Below are 14029 nucleotides of genomic sequence, written 5' to 3' on the forward strand. Positions count from 1 at the left end.
TTCTCCACTGACAATCTATACCCCTATAGAAGAAGACCTTTCTCCCCTGACCAGTTAGGCAACTTCATAAGAAGGCCCTTCTCCTCTGACCTCCCCTCCTCTGTAAGAGGGCATGTCACTATCCACCAATGTAAGGTGGGCACTTTTCCATTGACCATCATAGTAGTTGGGCATTTCTTTTCTGACCACCAAGTAAGGGAATTCTAAAATTTTCACTGTCTGGCCATTATACATTTTGAGACAAAGAGCAGCCCTTGGGGGCAGGGCCAGACTTACCATTGGGCTTGACTGGGCTCAAGCCCATTGGCCCCGCCAGCCCCGCCGTAATACATAGCTGAGTGCGCTCGGCTCGGCTACGCTCAAAGTCACGCCCAGTCTCGCCCTATGATGGACATAACGCAAGAACTAGGCGTGAATGTGAGCCGAGTAAACTTGGTTACTCTCGGCTCCACTTGAGACTGCGAGTGGAACCGAGAGCCGCTGAGAGGACCCGAGAGCCACAGAGAGGACCCGAGAGCCGCAGAGAGGACCCAAGAGCCGCCGAGAGCCACAGAGAGGACCCTAGAGCTGCCGAGAGGAACCGAGAGCCGCGGAGATACACAGCACTCTGTACCTCGGCTGCGCCATTTTTAAACTTCAAGAATGGAATGATAAGGTTGCAAATGACAAGGCTGCAAATTACACTGCGGCAAGGCTGCAAATGACAAGGCTACACTGAAAAGGATGCAAATGACACTGACAAGGCTGCAATGACACTAGACAAGGCTGCAGATGGATGGGCAAGGCTGCAGATGGACACTGATAAGGCTGCATTGATGGGCTTTTAAATGTAATTTTTTCCTTAAAATTCCATCCTAAATTTGGGGTACGTGTTATACGCTGGCGTGTGTTATACGCCGATAAATACGTTAATGTATAGAAGGTAGGGCCCGAAAGTGACTCAAGCCCAGGGGCCCCGACCATCCTAAGTCCTGCCCTTCTTGGGGGTCAAATATGCCAAGTATGTTGCATTCTTATTTTTATTGCTTCTTACATCTACAACTTTCTGTTTATCTACAGTGATAGATATATTAATGTAAAGTAATTTCTACCAGGGGTTCCCCGAGAGCTAAAATGTCATTCAAAGGTTTCTTCTTGGTAAAAAGGTAGAGTTAGGCTGATCTTTATTATAATTGGAGTTCCTCTTTAACACTGTTTTTTTCCATTGAACTCCATAACAGGAATTTTATACAGTATATATATATACCTTTCCCAGAAACATATGTTGTCTGTTGTCTGCAGAGCTGGAACACCTTTTTGGCAGCGACTGCTAGGAAAATAGGACAAAATATACATTACTGTCAGAAAGGGGAAAAAGCTGGAAAACATACCATGAAAGCCATTGTACTCAGGAAAAAGCACAAACCTCACATTTTTCCCTAATCTCCAGTACATGCTGACTGCCAGAAATACATATGTTGAGAGCAAATAAGGTATAAAATGCTTAGTGTCTCAGACTGTGTGGTATGCACATATCCGGTTTCTAGAATGAAAACTATACTGTAGGAGCATGAAACGATAAATTGTTGTTCTTAAGATTTTTGAACTCTCGAAAATGCAGTTTTCATCGGGGGTTTTGGCACGCTGGTGGGGTTGCCAGGGAAACGGGGCCTCTTGAATTTTTATCTGCTTATTTTAAAGCTTTGCGTTAGATTTAACATTTAAAGAGGCACTGATAAAAAATATGACATTGTTAAACACAAAAGAATCCTTTCTGTTGTAATGTCTTATTATGCTGAAGAGCTAAACTGGTGCGTTGCCAATTCGCCTGACAAACCCAGCCATGTACACTGCAAGCTTTTTCAAATGAGCAAAGAATGCAGAAAATACTGTTTATATTCATATTTTGCATGAAGGCTGTGAATTTAATGCACCACTCCACCTTTCTCACAAGACTCTTATTCTTAGATATTGTAAGAAAGGACATGAATACAATGTTACTTTCTGAATAGCATTTATTATCTATCTTGTTAATGGTGTGCTAGTACAGGCTTTTGTCACACTTATTAGAACTTACTGATGAGAAATGGTGAGGCTTTAATCTTTTAAAAAACAAGGAAAGGAATCTGATTGGTCATTATGGTTAATGAGGACCATGAATGTCAAATGTCAGTGTCAAAGCTGTACCCAAAAAGGCTACCAGGAGGCAAAAGACTAGTTGCCAGTATTGCCTGTAGGCTCTCTGCAGTTGACTGTTTCCCCGTTACTTACTTTACTATAGTACACACAATCCAAAAATCGTGTTTATGATCTGAAAGCCGTACACACAATCTGAAAATCGGACGAAAAATACAGATTTAGGCGCGAACGTACGATAATCGGATCATTAGTACAGAGCTTTCGAGAGCCGATCACAGCAGTTAATCCGATATTATTCGATCAGACAAGCATAAAAATTTTCCTCGTACGCTACCAGATCATAAGATTTTCATTTAGTCAGTACAGTTGTCATCCGAAAATACAATACAAATACACTACAACACATGACATCACTTCCGGGTTTTTTTCCTGTGGTACAAGAATTTTCGTGACTTTAATAACATCGCCGGAATTGAAGTTCTGTGGTCACCCTTACTGAATCATTCCATCACCAGCAGGATCGCTATTGGTATAAGCATCTAACGCTGGATAGGTCAAGTGACATGGAGGACGTAGGTCCTAACAGGGCCATACCGAACAACAGGTCTCCACACCTCTCATTTTATTTATGACATATTGCAATAAACCTATGAGTATTTTTTGACCTGCGCCATTTGGAGCCCCTCTGTTCCTTTTTTATATCTCAACCTGAGCATTGGAGGACAACAAGTGAACTGGTCCCAGATACGGCCATCTTGGAGTCTTTACTCCTTGGAGCTCGTGGATACAGAGTCGAGGACCTTCTGTAAGGATCCATCTAACCACTGTTCCCACACGGCATTAGATCGTGATTGCAAGCCTTTATGACCCACTGTCGTATGACATGTGTGTCCAACTATATCCGTGAGGAGTACCAGGTTTTTTTCTTGACTGGTCGATGTTAATGTGACTTCAGACAACTAGTCCTAGCCTCCATTGTTGGCATCACTTTTCCCAGATTTCCCTTTGTGTTTGGCATTATCCTACAGGAACATTCACCTGCACATTTGGGCTTATGCGGACTATTTTCAATATAGGACACACTGGAGTTAATTTTTTCAATGTGAACCAAGTCCTTCACTTTGTCCACTTTTTTCATATATTGTTTTGCACTTTTATGTAAATTTTATCACATTGTGCAGTGCTGTTTTATGTGCTGTATCACACTTGTATTTACACTTTTGTACATAATGTTTAGCACTACACTAATCTTTTATCATTTTGTTTAGCTTTGTTTGCTTGAGTGTTAGCTGCTCTATCGCCTTTGTTAAATAGTAGCGCAGTGTTTTCTCTTTTTTCAACTTACAGTTCTCACTAATCTCTTTGGTAAGCTGGCTAAAGTCCCAGGCTGGGATAGGAAAGCTCGTGAAGGCAGTGGAAAGCAGTGACCTCTTTCCGCCGCATAAAAAGGTGATCCAGTGGCTATTTAGCTGATTGGATTGCTTTTACTTATTTCACAATCTCCAGCTAAAAATATTGATACCGGGGTCAGGACTGCAGCTGCAGCCATGGCCTTGGTATAACCACTCAAATCTGAGGGCGTACAGGGACATCTTATGGGTGGGAAGTGGTTAGGCACAGCTATCTTTTCTAAATGTCCCCTACAAAACAGCAAATGTTTGGTTTTTGAGTCAAGTTCCACTGTAACGTGGAATACCATGTGACCAGTAGATGGATATTTTTTCCAGCCAAAAACAGGAAACATGGAGGTTAAATGCAACAAAATGTATGTTGACATGCATTAAAATACATATAAACGATTGTTCACATTTGCTGCATTTATATAAACACATTCTCTGTCCGTATTAGGCCCATGGCACATTGGAGATCCTGATGCATGACTCCCTTGCTAACAGAAACACTGGAGAATGTTACTCAACAGTAGAAATAATGCCGCGTACACACGATCAAACAATCCGGTGGAAAAGTCCGGCGGGCTCAAGTCCGCCGGACAATCCGCCCGTGTGTAGGCTCCAGCGGACTTTTTTTACCCAAAAGTCCGGCTGACTAAGATTGGAGTTTTGCACACCAATCTGTCCCCTGGACTCGCATTTCGGCGGACAGTACGGCCGTGTGTGTGCCAGTCCGCCGTACTTTTGAAATGAACAGACTTTTCCCGCCCGGAGAAAAGTCCGCTCATTTTGAGCGCGTCTCCAGGTAGCCGGGACCAGCGAAGGAGGCGTCGCTGGCCCCGTCACCTAGTATGGACTTAAAGGGAAATCCCTACGCCGCAAAAACAGTGTGGGGGCCCCCCCTAGGTCCATATCAGACCCTTATCCGAGCACGCTACCCGGCCGGCCAGGAAAGGGGGTGAGGACGAGCGAGCAGCCCCCCCTCCTGAGCCGTACCAGGCCGCATACCCTCAACATGGGGGGTGCCTTGGGGAAGGGGGGCCGCGTGGCCCCCCACCCCAAAGCACCTTGTCCCCATGTTGATGAGGACAAGGGCCTCTTCCCGACAACCCTGGCCGTTGGTTGTTGGGGTCTGCGGGTGGGGGGCTTATCGGAATCCGTGAGCCCCCTTTAATAAGGGGGCCCCCAGATCCCGGCCCCCCACCCTATGTGAATGAGTATGGGGTACAATGTACCCCTACCCATTCACCTGTGAAAAAAATGTTAAAAAAAACACAACACACAAGGGTTAAAATAGTTTATTGCACAGTTCCGGGGGTCTTCTCGCCGGACTCCTCCGCTATCTTCTGCTAGCTCTTTTACTAGCGGAGGAGCCCGGCTTTCTTGTTTGCCGCCACCCTCTTCTTCCGACTTCGGGGGTCTTGTCCCCCTCTTTGGGGGTCTTGTCCCCCTCTTCGGTTCTTCTTGCCGGTCCTCCGTGCCTTCTTCTAGCTCTTTTACAAGCGGTGGCCCAGTCTTCTGTCGCCGCTGTCACCGTCGCCATCTTCTGTTCTTCTGTTCTGGAGATGTTGCCTCGTCGCGGTCTCCGGTCACTATGACAGGACACGCGGCGTGCGGCGACTTATATAGAGGATGCTGGGACTGTGACATCATAAGGGGCGGGGACATCATCCGGTGATGTCCCTATATAAGTCACCGCGTGTCCTGTCATAGTGACCGGAGACAGCGACGAGGCAACATCTCCAGAAGAGAAGAACAGAAGACCGCGACAGCGGCAGCGTCGACAGAAGACTGGGCCACCGCTTGTAAAAGAGCTAGAAGAAGGCCCGGCAAGAACCGAAGAGGGGGACAAGACCCCCAAAGAGGGGGACAAGACCCCCGAAGTTGGAAGAAGAGGGCGGCAGCGAAGAAGAAAGCCGGGCTCCTCCGCTAGTATAAGAGCTAGCAGAAGATAGCGGAGGAGTCTGGCGAGAAGACCCCCGAAGATGGAAGAAGACCCCCGGAGCTGTGCAATAAACTATTTTAACCCTTGTGTGTTGTGTTTTTTTTTTTACATTATTTTCACAGGTGAATGGGTAGGGGTACATTGTACCCCATACTCATTCACATAGGGTGGGGGGCCGGGATCCGGGGGCCCCCTTATTAAAGGGGGCTCACAGATTCCGATAAGCCCCCCGCCCGCAGACCCAGGCAACCAACGGCCAGGGTTGTCGGGAAGAGGCCCTTGTCCTCATCAACATGGGGACAAGGTGCTTTGGGGTGGGGGGCCACGCGGCCCCCCTTCCCCAAGGCACCCCCCATGTTGAGGGCACGCGGTCTGGTACGGCTTAGGAGGGGGGGCTGCTCGCTCGTCCCCACCCCCTTTCCTGGCCGGCCGGGTAGCGTGCTTGGATAAGGGTCTGATATGGACCTGGGGGGATCCCCATGCCATTTTTTCGGCATAGGAATTCCCCTTTAAGTCCATACCAGGTGACGGGGCCAGCGACGCCTCCTTCACTGGTTCCGGCTACCTGGAGCCACGCTCAAAATGAACGGACTTTGCTCCGTGTGTGGGGGGGGGGGCGAGTCCGTTCATTTCAAAAGTGTGGCGGATAGTCCGGCGGTACGGCAGATAGTCCGGCGGACTAAGTCCGCTGGACCTAGCCCGCCGCAAAAGTACTGTGTGTGGGTAGGTAGCTCGTTCGGAAAGTCCGGCGGACAGTCCGGCGGTTTGTCCGCCAGACTAAGTCCGCCGGATAGTCTGATATGTGTGTATGCGGCATAACACTGCACAAGTTGATCTGTTGTCTGCTGTGAACTGTTGTGCTTTCTCCAAGGGCACCAACTTTGCCGACCAATGTTTTATTTTCATTAATTACAATACAGTGGGATAAAATGGGGACTGTTATAGCAAGTTAGTACTGTCTTTATATACTGTTGCTAGCAATTCAGTTCTGTTAAAGTGGTTCTAAAGTCAGAATATTTTTTATCTTAATGAATTCTATGCATTAAGATAAAAAACCTTCTGTGTGCAGCAGCCCCCCTCAGCCCCCCTAATACTTATCTGAACCCCCTCTTGATCCAGCGATGTTGCACAAGATACTCAGCTGTTCAGGACTCACCTGCTCATTGGCTGAGACAGCAGTGGGGTGCAATTGGCTCCTGCTGTTGTCAATCAAAGTCAGTGAGTCAATGAGGAGAGAGGGGGCGGGGCTCAGATATGGATCCATGTCTGAATGGACACACAGAGCAGCGACTTGGCTTGGGTGCCCCCATAGCAAGCTGCTTGTTGTGGGGTCACTAGGAAGGAGGGAGGGGCCAGGAACGCCAGCGAGGGACACGAGAAGAGGGCTGTGACAAAACCACTGCACAAAGCAGATAGGTATAACATGTTTGTTATTTTAAAACCCCAAAAAAAAGACTTTAGTATCACTTTAATTACTGTTTATCAGAGCACTGCGGGTGTTTAGATATATATCTCATATGTACATTTGATAATCCTTTCTCCTTTTAGGCTATGCTTGGTCTAATAAATCCTTTGAAATGCCTCAAGTTGTGTTGGAAAGTGCTGGGTGAGCGAGGTGTGTCATATTCAGGTGTGCAGAGATGTTATCAGTGATTCAACAATGATTTCTACCAGGCTCACCACATAAGTCCAGATCAGATGCACATTCGAAGTTCTGCAATTAGGAATTTTAATGCAAAACCCGCATTTGTGCATGTTTGCATTAATGTCTTACATCTGGGGCCCCAACCTGCCCCACTGCAGCGGTGGATAGCTAGCCAATGCTGTTCAAAAAAAACAAAAAAACATCCATTTACTTTTTATAAATACACCCTCAATGTCATAAATTACTTTAGTATGATAATTATAATTGTTCACCCCAGTCCTGTATTTCCATCCTTATCCTAATGAGCTGCAAACACATTCATTTACTTCTGTATTTGTCCTTTGGTTTAAGTGGTTTGGAAAATTCAATGGATATTTACTTATCAACCATGATTTATTCCACAGGTTTTTTTATGCATGACATAATCCTGGTGTTTATTCAATAAACATTGAAAACCACAGGACATAATTACTCAATTAATGTTGTCCTAAGCCATTTCCCAGATGAGTTTATTTATGTAGAAAAAGCTGTTATCCTTGCCTTCTGGCCTGGAAGAAATAGCTGTGCGTCTTTACGTTCTGTACAGTGGCAAATAATAAAGCAATACTTATAATAACAAAAATAGAATATGATATTTTCAATTGCCTACTGGCGCTAATATTAATAAAGCTTCCTAAAGTGTAAGTATAGACATACACTTTGTAGATTAGTGAGTAGATTAGGATACATTTTATAGCTGTCAGTATCCTTTCTAGGTAGATTACCCTCCTTCTATAGGGTTTATATATTAAGGGCAAATAGCAAGGGAATTTGCTCCAGAGCTTAGTAAATCAGGGGCGGTACTAATGACTTCCATCATCTAATCATGTGCAAGCTCATTTTTATTTATTTTTTCCTTGCATGTGATTCTTTGAAAAATTAACCTTCACCTCATTAACTAAGCTCTGGAGAAAATGCCCTTGCAGTGTGCAACTGCACTTGCAAAGTGCACTGTGTATTCGCCTTTAGTAAATCAACCCTTTGTGTCAATCTACATGTCCTGGTGACCTTTCTCACCTAGACAGAAAGTGTGTGAATTGCTTTTTTTTTTACAGTTTACTGCAGAAGAAATATGCAGGAAATCTTCCAATGATGACATCTGTTCCAGTGACAACTCTATAAAAGTGGTGTTCCCCTCACTTTTTAGGAAGAAATTTTTATCTGTGATAAGTCTGAAGAAAGAAAGAAGGAAAGAGAGAAAGGAAGGAAAGAGAAGAAAAGAAAAGAAGGGAAAGAAAGGAAGCAAGGAAAGGGAAAAAAGGAAGAAAAGAAAGGAAAGAAAAAAAAAGAAAAGAAAGAAAGAAGGAAAGGAAAAAGAAAGAAAAGAAAAGGAAGGGAAATAAAGAAAGGAAAGGAAAAGGAAAGGAAAGAAGGGAAGAAAGGAAAACAAGAAAGAGAAAGGACAGAAAGGAAGGAAAGTAAAAGAAAAGAAAGGAAGGAAGGAAAGGAAAAAAAAAGAAAGGAAGGAAAGAAAGGAAAGGGAAAGAAAGAAAGAAAGAAAGGAACGGAAAAGAAAAGAAAGGGAAAGAAAGGAAAAATTAAAGAGAAAGGAAGGAAAGAAAGGAAAGAAAGGGAGGAAAGAAAGTAAAAAAAAGAAAGGGAGGACAGAAAAGAAAGGAAAGGAAAGGGAAATAAAGAAAGGAAAGGAAAGAAGGGAAGAAAGGAAAAAAAGAAAGAAAAAGGAAAGAAAAGAAAGGAAGGAAAGTAAAAGAAAAGGAAGGGAGGAAAGAAAGGAAGGAAGGAAATTAAAAAAAGAAGGGAAAGGGAAAGAAAGAAAGAAAAGGAAAAGAAAAGGAAAGAAAAGAAGGGAAGAAATGAATGAAATAAAGAGGAAGGAAAGAAAGGAAAGTAAAAGAAAAGGGAGGAAGGAAAGAAAGAAAGGAAAGAAAGGAAGGAAAGGAAAGAAGGGACTGAAGAAAGAAAAGAAAGTAAGGAAAGGGAAAGAAAGAAAGGAAAGGAAAAGAAAAGGAAAGGAAAGAAAGGAAGAAATGAATGAAAGAAATAGGAAGGAAAGAAAGGAAAGTAAAAGAAAAGGAAGGAAAGAAAGAAAGAGAAAAGGGAAAGGAAAGAAAAGGCAAGAAAAGAAAGGACTGAAAGAAAGAAAAATAGAAAAGGAAGGAAGGAAAGAAAAGAAAGTAAAGAAATTGAAGGAAAGGAAAGGATCCAGCAGTTTGCACAAAGACTGATGAGTCTATATGAGTCCTCTCTTTGCAAAGTTTTTCAACGTTGCAGTGCTGCAATTTAAAAAAAAAAATTTGGGATTTTCCATCCCGTTTAGTCCTGGTGAGAGTGGTCACCTAGGCAAATACAGGAAATCTCCATAACTGGGACACAATTATAAAAACAAAAAAACTGATCTGGTTTTCTTTCTGAAAAATTACTTTCATTCCAAAATAGATTTTTAAAGCAAATGAAATCTTAAAGTACCTTCAAATGACATTAGTCAAGTAATTGAATGTACAGTGAGAATTCTTGTACTAATTTCTTTTACATAGTTAGTCAGGTTGAAAAAAGACACAAGTCCATCCAGTTCAACCACAAAACATAACATAAATAAATAATATCATACAATCCCATATACCCAATTCTATACCCACAGTTGATCCAGAGGAAGGCAAACAACCCCAGCAGAGCATGATCCAATTTGCTAAAGCAGGGGAAAAAATTCCTTCCTGATCCCCCGAGAGGCAATTGGATTTTCCCCGGATAAACTCTACCTATAAATGTTAGTACCTAGTTATATTATGTACATTTATGAAAATAATCCAGGCCTTTAGTAAAGCAATCTACTGAGCTGGCCAGAACCACCTCTGCAGGGAGTCTATTCCACATTTTCACAGCTCTTACTGTGAAGAAACCTTTCCGTATTTGGAGATGAAATCTCTTTTCCTCTAGATGTAAAGAGTGCCCCCTTGTCCTCTTTGTTGACTGTAAAGTGGATAACTCAACACCACGTTCACTATATGGACTCCTTATATATTTGTATATGTTGATCATACCCCCCCTTAATCTCCTCTTAATGTATGGCCAGCTTAACACTTCCTCACATTATCCAACATTAAACAAAATGTTTTGGCTTAAAGTTCATAGATTTCACCATCCACAGTCCTTGAAAGATGTAGGAAAGTGTGATTTTACAGCACCTCCTGATTGAACTACCTCTTCTGGGTGGACTGACCCCTTGAGCAAGCTAATTTCATTCTTGTTTTTTAAATAATCATTGGTGACAGTATGAGCACACTGTTTCACAGCTCATTAAACTTTAGCGCTAAATTCTTCTACCATTGATCTAATGTGACTGAAGTGTTGTGAAATTTAGAAAATCTCCGTCTTTGAAATCTTTCTCAGACATCCTGAAACTCAAAATGCACAAAACTTGTATAAATATTCGCTGATGGCCAGGAAAGGTCAGGACTGTCAATGTTCCTACCAACTAAAGCTGTAACCTTTTCCTAAAAACATTCGACTCTCATTGCAACAATTATGTTAATCAATCTTATTACACAGGATCCATATAAATAGCACTTTTTTAGTTGACACCAATTACACCGACATGCACACATTGCATTTAGCTGTGCATTCCAATAGTTAAAAAAGAAAACGGGATCTGGAAAAAAAAAGCTTTAAAAGGAAACTATAATGATTTCCCAGCAAGCATTTATTAAGGATTAATATTGTGCAGTTTATCTTAAATTAATATTTGATGTGATTATCAAATGTTTACATGCACGCTGAGCCGTATGTTTATTATGGCTTGGCATATGCAGATTTGTGGATTTTTTCTAGATTTCATTGCAATTACTGATCAACATTTGCTAAGATAAAACCACGGCCACCTACAGACTGCATTTTTACCACCCAGTCAGGCCTGACAAAGAGAGACAGGAAACAATTAAGGCACAAGCATTGTGCAACACTACTAAGAAGATGAGTCAACATTTGTAATAAGCTAATATGGCTTACCCCATGTGCAAATATAACATTTTGCAATAAAGAGACTATCGGTTTTATTTACCAAAGCTGGAGAGCGCAAAATCAGACTCACTTCTGCATAGAAACCAATCAGCTTCTAACTCCAGCTTGTTCAATTAAACTTTGGCAATACAACCTTGAAGCTGATTGGTTTCTATGCGGAAGTGAGCCTGATTTTGCACTCTCCAGCTTTAGTAAATAAACCCCTATGTCATATTATCTATTAAACCCAGGACCCGGCATTCACTTTATCTGGTCTCCCACAGTACACAGAACATGGAAATGCATTTTTTTTAGTAAAGATAAACTGCTCAATACTTTTTCTCATTAGCAGTGTATAGCAGTCTTGTGACTTCTATCAGTGTCTGGACAAGTACTGGTTAAAGCTTGTAGGAGGAGTTTTCATTCTCCTCTGACTGTCCTAGGAGGCTGCATGACCCCTGACCCTCTGTCTGGACAGGGCTGATTGGCCCTGTGCCAGTCACATGCATCCTCCAAAGAAAAAACTCTCTAGCAATACATATAATACACATACAATACAATACCAAACTCAGCATGTGAAGAGTGCCTCCAAGGCTCTGTACTATCAGTAGAAGGAGTGTGGACAGTGGAAGAAGTAAGGATCAGAGAAGACAGGATCAAACAGCTTTTTTACGCAATGCGCAGGATTAACCCCTTAAGTTCCTTTGTGAGTATAACATGCATGGTTTACTGCATATACAGACTGATTTTACTGTTGTGGGTTTAGTAACACTTCAAGGGCAAGGTAATATGGTCTCTATAAAACCCTGGCTCACATATACCCATCTCCACTGTACTCACCCAATGATTCTTGTTCTAATGCAGCTCCTGCACAATTCCCTAAACTCAGTTCCTGGTGGTGTTGCAGCCTACACAGGGTTTTCATACACTATACCCAACTCACAGCGACCACCGGTTGGAAACGTATATAGTCAGAGTGAGAGAATGTCACCAGTACACCATGTATCTCCAGAATGGGTCTAAAACTTTATTCAATGATCACATTGTTACGGCAAAAGCAAAATTTTGGAGTCTTGCAGGATCCCTTCATCAGTAATGTGGCGTCTCATCCCTCATGTGACAGTTTTGGGCCTGGGGACTGGCCGCACAACTCAAACACTACATCATGGGGGGAAGTCACAAGCCCCCCTATTGCCAGAAGTACCAGGTATTTTACAGCAGCTGTAATGGAGGAAGGAGCGGCATCGGGTATAACTGGGTCCAGTGGGGAAGGAATGGAGAGCAACAGATTTGGTAAAGTGAAATTTCTTTTTGAAGTGACCACTGTCACATGCATATTTAATCTTACATTAAAAAGTATATGGCGTCTTATTAAAGTAAGTATAAATAAGTATGTATATCTAGTAATACATAGATTCAAAAATAAAACCTTTGATAAATCTAAAAGCCTCAGTTCAGTCTACATACTGTTTCACCTGGGCTTTATGTGCCTCTGCTAGACAGTTAAGCCCAACATTGATTAGCGCATGCTGTTATCAATAATGCATCTTGTTTTTAGCATTAGCTGCTCATTGATTGATTCACTTGTTGCTTGCTCTTTGAAATACAGTACTTTTTATTTTTTTACTTAGTTGCCTCTCCCTCCTGAGTGAGGCTTACCTTAACTTATGGAAAAAAGAATAAGCTTTTGCGCTGACTGGAACCCAACCGCCATTGAACGGGGCATATAAAAAGCCCATGAGAGAGGTAGGGAACAACAGGTAAAAAGGATGCAGCTCCTCTCAAATTAGGTCTTGAGATCCTAACGCACATTAAAAAAAAAAAAAAAAACACAAGAGGGTGCCTCCATCTACGTGTAGAGATTTAATTAACCCTCGGTCTACTGGCTTTTTTTTGTACAACCTTACACCACCAGGGACCAATGGGCCCTGTACTATAGTTTGGTACATATAATGAATAAATGTTGGTACATATAATGAATACACATTTTAGTATAATTATTTTTATTGTGAAACAGGGTAATCATGAATTTTGTTTATAATTTTAGCTAGTAAAATATTGAATAACCATGAAATACTAAGCAATGTTTACTCATTTGGTGATGATAAAGTGTATTCTCCATATTTTGAGCACTAACTGTGAAGAGTATTTCGTCTTTATATATTATTTTGCACATAAATTCACAGATAACGATAAAAATTATAAAGTAATTGTCAACTGAGAGAAAAAGGAAATTTTGATATGTAGGTATAAGACATAGGTAGTTAGAAAAGCTATGCTAATATGATGAAAAAGTTTCACTGTCCACAGTTCAAACATACGACTTTCAGATGTTCTTGACATACAGTTTTTTTTGCACACACAAAACACTGTTTGAGTTTTTCTGCCTATGGTGTTAGGGCAAATACTGCAACATGCTTTCTTTCTAGGTGGTTCTTCTGAGGTAGAAGTTTGAGAAAAGTCAGTCCCATACTCCAGTCAGTGCTTTCCCATGATGTGTAAGGAAAACTTTTCTTTTGTGTGAATTACTTGCATTCCAGTCTGGTTTTAGCAACATCCAGATAATGTAGGCGCTGATAGTACTAACGTACAACATGTTATAAAATATAACTATTGGCCATCTTCTGGTCATTCATTTAGTACTGTGAGTACAAACCAACTTATCCAACGTATCCTACTTTTGTCTCATTCTTGGTTTTAAACAGTAGGTTGGGAATGCATAGAGCTCAAGAGGGTAACAACTTTGTTTTTCTTGGGACAGTATGATGCAATCATCATGTCTTTCTAGAAACCAGTAGATTAGAAGTAGAGTAGATATTTCAGTTTTTTGTGTTCACAAATTCTTAGGGCAATCCTTTTTTTGTTTTTACGAAATGTTCCAACAGCTGTGATTTTCTTCTCCAGTAATGTTTTAGCTAACTGCAGGCTCGTGAAGAA

The 14029-nt window shown here is 42.0% G+C and overlaps 1 long non-coding RNA gene across 1 annotated transcript in view; it reads right to left on the reverse strand.

Annotated features, from left to right (window-relative positions):
* LOC143988897 (uncharacterized) overlaps positions 1 to 14029 on the reverse strand; it is a 79104-nt gene that overhangs the window by 13206 nt on the left and 51869 nt on the right. The window contains exon 5 of the long non-coding RNA XR_013276933.1: positions 1247 to 1309. This is a non-coding gene — a long non-coding RNA (uncharacterized LOC143988897). The remainder of the gene's footprint in view (positions 1 to 1246; positions 1310 to 14029) is intronic.

The sequence above is a fragment of the Lithobates pipiens genome, unplaced genomic scaffold (genome assembly GCF_037356315.1).
Source record: "Lithobates pipiens isolate NorthernLeopardFrog02 unplaced genomic scaffold, aLitPip1_a1.2 Scaffold_18, whole genome shotgun sequence".
NCBI classification, from domain to species: domain Eukaryota; kingdom Metazoa; phylum Chordata; class Amphibia; order Anura; family Ranidae; genus Lithobates; species Lithobates pipiens.